This window comes from Bombina bombina, chromosome 1 (assembly GCF_027579735.1).
Source record: "Bombina bombina isolate aBomBom1 chromosome 1, aBomBom1.pri, whole genome shotgun sequence".
NCBI lineage: Eukaryota > Metazoa > Chordata > Amphibia > Anura > Bombinatoridae > Bombina > Bombina bombina.
Window position 1 is genome coordinate 421,744,430 of NC_069499.1, and position 12,013 is coordinate 421,756,442.

A 12,013-nucleotide genomic window follows, 5' to 3' on the forward strand; every position below is an offset into this window, starting at 1 on the left:
CAATATAATAGACAAAGGAAGTGAAAATAATATTAATAGTAATAATTAATATACACAATAATTTTTCAACCTTAAGTAATCTACTAGGTCTGAATGTTTCATAACACCAATATCAGTTAATACTTTAGGTTGATTTTATTTCAGGTCAAGCACCAATTTATTTTATTTTATTTATGTATTTATATTCTATAATGATCGATATCTAGACCAATCTACACACAATAATAATATTATTATTATTAGGTGTCAGTTGTGTATATTAATTATTACTATTAATATTATTTTCACTTCCTTCGTCTATTATATTGATACACCTTTGTACATCCTTTCTTGCGAACAGTGCGCCTTGACACCAATCTTCTTATTCATATATATATATATATATATATATATATATATATATATATATATATATATATATATGTGTGTGTGTTATGACAGAAATCTTTTGTAAACATATTTACATGTCCCTAAATTCATTTTTTGTTCTAAACAATGTTGTCTTTCATATCTCTGTGTTTATTTATACCACTATATGTATATAGTGTAAATCTATTATTATTCTGAGCAGGAATAATTGCGAGTATAGCATGTAATCAGGGTATAATATGTATTTATTTGCAATCAATAGATATTTTAAGAGCTGGACCAGTTTTCTTTCTGCACCTGTGTAACCCCTCCTGATTGCAGTCTAGTTTGAAACACCACCCCTACACAGGTGTAAAAAATGGGTTGGCATATGAGATGACATTTCTTAATGAAAATGAAATTCAAGAGAAGGAAGAAAAACATTGAAAATAGCATGACAGGTGATTTTAATTTCTGCTGTATCTGATTCATGACAGTTTAATGTTAGGTAGACTATCCCTTTGAGCTATCAGTTTAAGATTATGTTGAATCAAACATCATTCAAATTTTTAAAATCATTGTCTAAAATATTACACTGTATGTCCTAATGTCATCATCAATGTTTAACTGTGATACTAATTTCACATATACATACTTTCAAAGTATTATATACAATGTAACAAATGGCACTTACAAGTTCTGATGAGTGATCAATGAAACAAGTATAGAGCAATTTGATTTGTTAGTGATAGTAGAAAATGTATATATAAAACAGATTGGCTGATGTCATAAATCATGTGATTATGCATTTCCCAATCAAAAGTGGTGTAAAATTTCACTAGTTTGTGGGCTGTTTTTGAGTATTGCGTCAAATTTGGTGCGGAGTGTTACGTCAAATTTGGTGCGAAGTGGAGAGTTAGCTATATTATGTTATGAATTTATTTCATTATTATCTCTATATCTACTAGTGCACCAAATTTGGAGCAATACTTCACACCAAATTTGGAGCAATGGAACAAAGATAAAAGAGAGACAAGCGCAACCGCGATTCACTGTATCAATTTATTTCAGTCAAACGCCTGACTACATGTAATACACTTACAAGAGATGAAAAGATAAACAAGCCTTGAAATAACCACTCCAGCCACACTGGTGTTCAGGTCAGACTGCCAGTCTGTAGATCTTACGGCAACCTGTTAGATCTTTATGTGGAACTGCTATAGTCACCTCCCTCTAGACAGATCGATCCTCCATGAACTCGAGATGGCAAAGCCAGTTATACCACACTTTCAGCAGATATTTCACCTGCTACCTGGATGCGTTTTGTCTGCACCTGGGCAGACTTTTTCAACAGGATATTGGTGTATAGGTAGGTCAGTTCTGATTGGGGTTCTAAATTTACCGGGCTTATGTTGAATCCGCCCCTGACCTGTGACGTAATGCTGCCAATGATATTACAGCAATTGTATCTGAATGTTCATTGTCTAATGCAGCTTATTATGAGTCCTTAATAGCGGCAAGATACTTAGCTAATACAATGTGACATACCTAATGCACAATGCAACAATATAAAAGCCATATAAAGAAATCATATAAAAATGACATAATTAAAAACAAACATGATAATCACATATTCATATACGTATTCTTAATAATAAATACTCAATAACAATTATAGACTTGTTCTGATCTGGTACTATACATGTACCTTATTCATAAGTAAATCAAATTATCACCTAGAACAAAGTCATCTATATTAAGAACCTAATGGATTATAGAAAACCTTAATAAACTAAAAAGGAACCTATCTACAAAACTAAAAAGGAACCTAATCTAAAAAACCTAGTATATTACATTACAACCTCATACACTACCTAACCTATGATGACTATGCCATGAATGCTTAAAGATCTATATTGATATTTAGACCTTTTGGTGATATACTATCCAGAAGATGTATCCATTTAGTTTCAGTTTGTCTTAACTTAAGTAGAGGATTATTCACCCTACAGTCAATATGTTATAAGACTTTAAATGTAATACCTGTACTATTGCAATTATGTTTAATTTCACAGTGATTTGAAACACTATGCCCCTTTATTCCATTCTTAATGTTTGTTAAATGTTCATATACCCTTCTTTTTATTCTTCTCTTGGCACGCCATATATATATCATATCACATAAACAGGTTAACTGGTAGACTACATATGTGGAATTACAAGTTGCTCTGTGCTTAATATCAACATTTTTTGTTATATTCCAGTTCATAGTATTATCAGATCCTATCCCAATATTTGTGCACATACAACAATTATTTTTGCCACACTTATAGGTACCTGGGTTTCAATTTTGAAGGGGCTATGATACTCCTAAGGTCCCTATTTTTCTGGTACACTACATTAGGGTGCTCATCTAAAAGCCCTACCATAAGTGGATCTTCTTGTAGGATGTTCCAATGCTTATTCAAAATGAATGTAATACCTTTAGCTCCTTCATTATATGTAGTGATACATTTGACCTTCCTTTTCTTTTGATTTTCTCTACTTAATTTATCTTTATTTCCATCTAATAGTGTCTTTCTATCACACTCTAACCCTACTTGCTTTGATTTTTCTATTAGTCCATCTTTATATCCCATTTGTTTGAATTTCTTTCAAAGGATATCTGCCTCTTTGATACAATCCTCATTTTTAGTACAATTTCTGTGGATTTGTCTGAATTGGCCCCCTGGGATGTTACTCTTCCATGCAGGTAAACGACTACTACTAGCATGAAGAATGAAGAAAGCCATTCCTATCATTGGATTTCCTAAAAACTTTTGCAGCTATCTTTCCACACTCATCTACAAATAGAATTAGATCTAAAAATTAAATTTCTGTTACTATGATTGTACTTGTAAAACTCAAATTATATTTATCATTGTTCAAATAGCTGATGAAAGACTCTGCTTCTTTTCTGGTCCCTCTCCATACCATAATAATATCTTCTATATATCTGAAATATCTATAGATATTAGACTTAAACTGATGTTCACTCCAAATCATATCATTTTCAAAACACTCCATATAAATATTTGCATATTATGTTTGTGCCCATGGCTGTACCCTGGATTTGATTATAAAAATTCCCCTCAAATGTAAAGTAGTTTTGGGTTAAGATAAATTGTATACATTTAGCTAAAAATTCTACATGTGGCATAGGAATATTCCAAGATGTACATAATGTCTTGAAGGCCTTTGTGCACTGATTGTGTGGCATATCGGTGTATACATCACATGATATCCATAAACATTGTTCATCCCATTCTAATCCCTCAAATTGTTTAATTCTATGTGTGGTGTTTTTGAGATACGATTTGACACTTTTAGTCATTGGTTGCAGTTACCAATACACATATACAGATAAATTACTACTTATTGAATTGATGCCTGAGACGATCGGTCTATCTGGGGGATTTTTGCAATCCTTGTGGGTTTTTGGAATATAATAAATTATTGGGATATCAGGAGTAGGTCTATAAATGAAATAAAATTCCTTATTATCTATGATATTATTTTCTTTGGCCTCTGTTAGCAGCTGATATAGTTCCCTCTTATATCTCTCTGTGGGATCTTGTTTTAATACAGAATACACTTGTTGCTTCCTTTAGGTAGTCTGATCTATTTTGAACTACATCCACTCCCCCCCTGTCAACTTGATGGATGACAATCTCAGTGTCATTGGTTAGTTCTTTCAATGCTCTTCTTTCTTCTGTATTTAAATTGTCATATTTAGTGACAAATTTTTTATGTTGTTTATCAAAAAATGTATTTAATTCCTCTGTTACAAGTTTATTATAAGAGTATATATATTCTCCCTGTGCATGTAGTGGGTAAAATGTAGATAGTGGTTTCAGTCCACTATGTTGGATTTGGTTTTCTATTTTATTCACACTTAGATTTAATAGATCATTCTCATCAATATGTATTCAGTCAGTATTACCTCCATACCTTTCCTCTTCTTGGTTTTTGAGTGTATTTATAGTTTTAATGTCCTCTAGATTAAGGCTAGTAATGCTTTTCTTCTGAAAATTTCTATTGTATTCTTTAACATAATATCTCTTGAGGGTGAGTTTTCTGATACATTTGTGTAGGTCAATATCTGTTTCAAATTTATTTGGTGCTTATTTAGGGGCAAATGTCAGACCCTTAGTTAATAAACTAACTTCCTCATCTTTTAGTACTCTATTTGATAAGTTATATATATATCTTCCTTTGCTTTTTCTAATTCCATCTGCTTTGTTTGTTTCTCCCGTCGTATGCCTCCTCTACATCCTTGCTTGGTTCCCAACCTCTTTTCATGACTCTCTGTACAATATTTCCCCACCTGTCTTGTTATGATGTTCTATGATGTGTATGATAAATGTGGGTTTGATGTCTGTGTTGGTCCCTCCTTTCGTATAAAAAATGATTCCCAATAGAATACTGATTATTGTATGTTTCTTTTTTAGAAGATAGCTCATTATGTTGATCTCTTCCCCATTTTGGCTTAGCCCCTTCCTTTTCCCATTTGGGGGACAGGTGATTATTATATCAATGTTTATTTCTTAAGGGACCAAACCTATTTTTGATAGGTATTGGAGAGGCGATATTTGTAGTTTCCACCAGTGGAGCATTACTATTCTCGTTTGTGATTACGGATTTATTCTCTTTAATTAGATTATATCTATTATTTCCATTTCTCCTATTTTGCGAATTCTGTTTGTTATTCTGAACTCTATTACCTTTATTATAAGTATGTATTTTATCCATTGCATAGTCATCTTTATCCGTTCTTAATTTAACTGCTTTATGCTCCATCAGTTCTTTTTCTAATTCCTTATTCCTTTTAATAATATTATTGAACTGTCTTTCCCATTTCTCTTCCTTTCTAAATTGCTGTATTTTGTTAAGACACTCCTTAATTTCTGATTTTGATTTCTCTAATTTGTATTCTCTATACTTAATGAGAATTATAATCAAAGTTACTGAGCAGACATGCAGAACACTCTCCCACTCTGTGGAAAATTCTAATTCCTCTAATTCAAAAGCTAAATGTATATGTACCCGTAATCCTCTTGGAATTATATTATGTTTGATATAATTGTCTAATAGGATAAGGTCTTGCCAATCTTTAGTATCAGATTTTAAAAGTTTCTCAAATATCGTAAATAAACTTTGGGGATCCTCTGTATTTGGGTTTTCTAACTCCAGTAAATTAATGTTCCTATTGCGATTAATGTTATATTCTATATTAGAATTCTCAACTATAGTCAATTCAGCTACAGTTTCTAACTCGGCCATAGGTGCAGCTGCTAATACAATCAATACGTTAACAAACTATTAGAGCAGGAACAATGTTAGATCAAGAAAATATGCTTCTTATAAAATAAAAATCAAAGTGATACCAACACTCGCGGAAACCAGGGAAGGATAGTCTATTACCTGAATCTTACAGGCCAATATCCCTACTAAATTCTGACTATAAGATCCTCACCAAATTATTTACCGATAAAATTTATATTACCCAGCATCATACATGAAGCCCAAACAGGTTTCATGCATGCACGGTCGTCGGTCGTTAACGTGCACAGGGTCCTGCAGATAGTCCAACATTTTTGGGTTGGATCACGGAAAAAAACGGCAGAGGATAGACCAGAGGCCTTCTTGTTGTCTCTTGATGCGGAGAAGGCCTTCGATCGAGTGGAATGGGATCATCTTTTCACCACCATGATTAAAGCCAACCTCTCTGGCTCCTTCCTTGCACTTATTAAAAATCTGTATCACTCTCCACTGGCCAATATACTTGTTAATAATATGTTCTCGCCCAACTTTCATCTACACAGGGGCACCAGACAAGGCTGTCCGTTGTCACCCCTGCTCTTTAATATTGCTTTGGAGCAACTGGCCATTAAGTTGCAATGGCCAGTGGGTCCAATAAATGTGTCAAATGCACAATGGAAAATCTGAACCTCTTACACTATATATGGGAGTGTCCACCAGTCAGACAGTATTGGGGTAAAATACAGTATTGTATTAACCAGAGGTTTCAGATACAGTTTATTTTATTCTTGCAATGGGACCCCAACATAAACAACATGACGCAGTATTAAGTTTAGTAGTCCTAGTGGCTAGAAGATGCATATTAAAACACTGGATAGTGAAATCAGGTCCTTCCTTCAGAGGCTTCAAGAACCTGTTACAATCCCAAATATTTACAGAACAAATGGATGTAAGACTAGATGTTCAGAACAGGCTGAGCTTATTTTTGCATAAATGGCGTAGACTCATATTAACCTTTGAACTAGAATTACAGAGACTGATTCTAACACCATTTAAAGACTCTGTAATCTTCACGGAAGACACTCTAAGAGGGGATTGGGAACATCTGTTTTGAGAAACCAACAATGGATAACAATGTCACACATAGCAGCACTGTTCCTTCCCCACACTTAGTAGCATTGCTCCATTTTCACCCTCTACCCTCTTCAATCCCCCCCCCCCCATTCTACACACTCCCCCCTTCTTCCTTTTTTTTTTTTTTCCTTCCACGGCCGGGCCTCACGACCAACAACGTTAACAAATTCCAGGTTTTAAGTTAGATAGTTAGTGTTATTTTAGGTTTATAGTAGAAAGTTAGGTTTAGTCTTGCGAGACAGTAGAATTGTTGGAAAAAAAAAGGAAAAATTAGGTTGGAGGAGAATGTGTTCACACAAGTAGCAGTGACAGATACTTATGTTACCGAAATGGACAGGAAATGCTAAGGCATAGGATCCATGGAAGGTCCCCGTACCAGAATAGTTTGTATAACCTTATTCAGATCTGTCTGTATTGCATTTTATGATCTTGATGTGTATGCATTTTGTGCATCATAATAAAAAGATATTTAAAAAAAAAAAAATCAAACAAACAACACTGTTCCATTAATATATATATATATATATATATATATATATATATATATATATATATATACAAACAATGTGTAGCAGAGTATCCAAAATAAATATAGAAATATATCACTGTATACTGTGGATACTACGTAGGTCTCACACTTTATCCATATATTCTGGTATAGTGAAGAGATTAGAGATTGACTGCTCAATCCACTTTGATAGTGGAATCTTTTGTAAGTATCCTCTTTTCAGGAAGGGTTCCGGTGCAGCTATCCACAAGACCGAGATTGACGTCTGGTCTTCATCAAAATTGGAACAAAGATAAAAGAGAGACAAGCACAACAGCGATTCACTGTATCAATTTATTTCGGTCAAACGCTTGACTACATGTAATACACTTACAAGAGATAAAAGAAAAACGAGCCTTGAAATAACCACTCCAGCCACACTGGTGTTCAGGTCAGACTGCCAGTCTGTAGACCGTACGGCAGCCTGTCAGATCTTTATGGGGAACTGCTATAGTCACCTCCCTCTAGACAGATAGGTCCTCCGTGAACTCGAGATGGCAAAGCCGGTTATACCACACTGTCAGCAAATATTTCACCTGCTACCTGGACGTGTTTCGTCTGCACCCGGGCAGACTTTTTCAACAGGATATTGGTATATAGGTAGGTCAGTGCTGTTTTAAATTTACCGGGCTTATGTTGGATCCGCCCCTGACCTGTGACGTATTCTGCCAACGATATTACAGCAATTGAATCTGAATGTCCGTTGTCTAATGCGGCTTATTATGAGTCCTTAATAGCGGCAAGATACTTAGATAATACAATGTGACATAGAAAAGGTGAGAATGCAGCCACAACAGCCGGCGGAGACCCAGGAGCAAACGGTGTCTGAGATTGATGACGTCACCCGCCAACCAACAACGTGTGCCACAGCCTTCGATATTCAGTTTAACATCCATGCAAGGTGCAAGGCCCAGGAATGCGAGAACCAATCACGCATGTAAGCATAAACAAAGGTAAGGCCGCACAACGGTTCCAATAGAAAAAACAAAGGTTTATTATTAAAATACAACTCAGACAGACATGGAAAGGTAGGTAGTCTGACGTGTTTCACGCCCCCTAGTGGCGCTTTATCAGAGACTCAATTGCTGTATACAACATCCGTCCTTATATAGGGCTCAGCTGCCCTAACATCAGCCAATACATAACAATTCGAATTACATACAGACAAATTTAAAAACAAAAGTTAATACACAACATAAACAGTGTTACCATATCAGTCATACACATTTATATTATGCTGAAAACCATACTTAGTATACTTTTCTATATACACAGCAAGTTATGGCATGCTATCTGTCTAATTCAAACATATACATATATAGTCATGTTCTTCTCAAAATAACCTGATTGTGTAGCTTAGTGTAAATTATAGGGTCCATCTGGTGAAGTAATACATTAACCTTGAATGGGATAATGGAGTTGATCTATCAGTTACTCAATAACCCCAAACATATAGACCAATATCCCTGATTATAGTTCACTCTTTGGAATATTCTTATTACCTTTTATTCATCAGAGACATATAAAAACAACAACGACGTTTCAGTCAGAACCTGATCTTAATCATGTTATACAAACAAATGAAAAAAACCACTCCAAATTATGCACATATCTGTGAATGCAATAATTCAAGGTAATCATTATACTGATGAAAATGTATATTATATTGTATTTTCCAGGTTGTAATAGGTTGATAAGAGGAAATTGACTAAACCACTAGAGGGAGCATGAAGAAAGTATTCCTGATGTATAGATACAGAGGGTTAACTAATAGTCACACACCTGTACAGGTAGTAACCCCGCCCACTATGGCTACATAAGGAGTGTTTTTTTCATTTGTTTGTATAACATGATTAAGGTCAGGTTCTGACCGAAACGTCGTTGTTGTTTTTATATGTCTCTGATGATTAAAAGGTAATAAGAATATTTCAAGCTGGTGCTGCTTCAACTTTGTTACTATACCTTATTGGGGTTAGTGCATGGACCCCACTAGCGTGAACCTTTGGTCTGGTTGGTGAGTGCTGGGATTTTCTTTCTTTCTTTTTTTTTTTTTTTTTAATTTTTATTTGAAATATCATTCAGGGGTACAGAAAAAAAGGGATATCAGTTATAATCACTTGCTTACATAATAGGGGATAGAACATTTCTTCAATACCAATAATAAATTATCCCTTATTATACCTCATGCAAAAAAAACCTAAATATATGCAGAAACAAAATGGCTTCTAGAAATTTGCAGTTAGTAAACTGTCTAGGTCTTCCTAAACTGGTCAATCGACTCGACCTCGGGATGGAAGGGGAGACAAAAAAAAAAAACAGACACAAAGACCCCCTTAAAGGTCTCCATATAGAATAATTAGCCCTTCCACTCGGAAGAAAATAAACCAAGTTCTAGTTGCTGCACAAACCAACTGGAATCCCTGAATGGGGCAACTAACTGTAATTGAGCAACTATAGGTAAGGTTAGTATAACCTTTTCCCATTTAGAAAAAAATCTTTGTATTGACTTATCGTGTGCGTCTCTCAGATTGAATTGTTCCATAGTAATCTGATTATAAACTTTATTTACAAACTCCTTGAATTTAGGTTCACGTGGAGATTTCCAATTCCTAAGCAAGACATTACGTCCTACTAAAATCGATGTATTTATGAGCCTAGTATTTACATAAAGTTCCTCCTGTCCTATAAGAAAAAAAATATGTCTTGACTCAAAACTGAAATTGCAAGGATTTACCTTATTTGCCCAAAAACACACTTTGCTCCAGAACTGGGACGCTTTAGGGCAATTCCAAAAGCAGTGTATTTCATCTGCATCTTTAGCACTACATTTAGGACATTTAACCTCTGTCTTATACCATTTTGACATCTTGGCTGGTGTCACATATGCTAAATTTATTAACTTAAAATGGGATTCCTTCCAGTCTACAAAAACTTGAGTTTGATCAATTAATCTAAAACTTTGTAGAATATGATCCTTATTAACATTTGGGAGGAACTTATTCCATTTTCTTTCTAAATCCTCAATATGCAACAGCCCACTATGTTTAATAAGTAGGTTATATAAAATTGAAATGGAGCTTTTCCCAGCTTGATATAGTTTAATTACATCATCTAAATCTCCCAATGACGTAGAGTTTTCAGCCTCTACTCGTAAAGATCCAATCCAATGTTGTGCCTGAAGATAAGCATAGAAAGACGTTTTTGGTAAATTGAAATTAGTCCTTAGCTCTGCGAATGTCTTAATCACTAGTGACTCCTCTACACACATATCTTTTACATTTTTGAGGCCATTGCTAGCCCATGTAGAGAAAATTTTATATGTGCATCCCGGTATAAAATCCGAGTTCCCTACTAAGGGAAGAAATGCAGATCTACGAAAATTAATATGTAATTCCGAGCATACTTTTTGCCATGCCAAAATTATGTATTTAAAAGTATACATATGTTCCACATTTACTGGCAATTTCACAAAAGGTATATGGATCAGTGCTTTCAAGGTGAATGGACTTACCAAATATGTTTCTAATCCAAAAAAAGAAACCTGATCTTTTTCTAATATCCAATCTAATACAAATTTAACCAGCGAGGCAAGATTGTAGAACTGAAGATTCGGGAGAGCTAAGCCACCATGTACTTTGAAGTATGCTAATTTAAGGGATTTTCTTTCTCATTTACATTATAGTTCACTCTTTGAACAACAATGATATTACATGTCACAAACTCGAATTTTTGAATACTAATCATCCTGTTTCTATACTCCACATTACACCGATGTGCCCTATGTCTAAATAGACTGAGGGTTATTGATTTATTCATTTGTATCCTCCCTACATGTTAGTGTGAAAACACATACTAATAGGAAAGTACAAAAGATAGATAGATACACATATTTCCAGATATAATATAGCTATACAGATCTAGACAAAATATCTAATGTCCCACTCTTTGTTTAAACCCAGTGGGACCCTTGTCTTTAATTTAAAAATCCAATAAAGTTCTTTCTTGTCTAATATCTTGTATTTGTTGCCCCCTCTAATTGATAACTTAGCTACATCTATAGCTTTAATCAGAAATGTACCCATATTCATTAAGTGTACACCATTGAAGTGTTGGGCAACACTCGAATCTTTGTTAAAATTTTTTAACATCATTAAAATGTTTGCGTGCTCTAGTGCCCAACTGTCTCGTTGTTTTCCCAACATATTGACTGTGGCAAATCGAGCACTCCAATAAGTACACCACAAATGTGGTTTTGCAATTTGCATATAAATCAATACTATAGACATGGTTATCCACTGTGAATCTAAACTCATTGCTCACATCTATCAGGCCACAAGTTAAACAACCTCTGCCACCACATTTAAAATTACCTATAGTACTTAGCCAGGTCCTTTCACTTCTCAATCTTGATACCATGCTGGGTGATAATGTAGTGGCCAACGTAACTGGTTATTTAGATACAAACTTGCATGAGCCTATTGTTTCTTTTAATACTTCATCAGTGGATAAAATTGATAGATTATTCCTAAGTATTTGTACTATCTGTGGGAACTGTTTAGTATATTCCGTAGTGAATAGTATATCTCCTTGTTGTACCCCCTTACTCTTGGGTGTATTCAGTGTCAAATCTTGTGACTGACCAATTTCACTTCTTGCCTTGTTCAGTAGTTCTGGGTCATAACC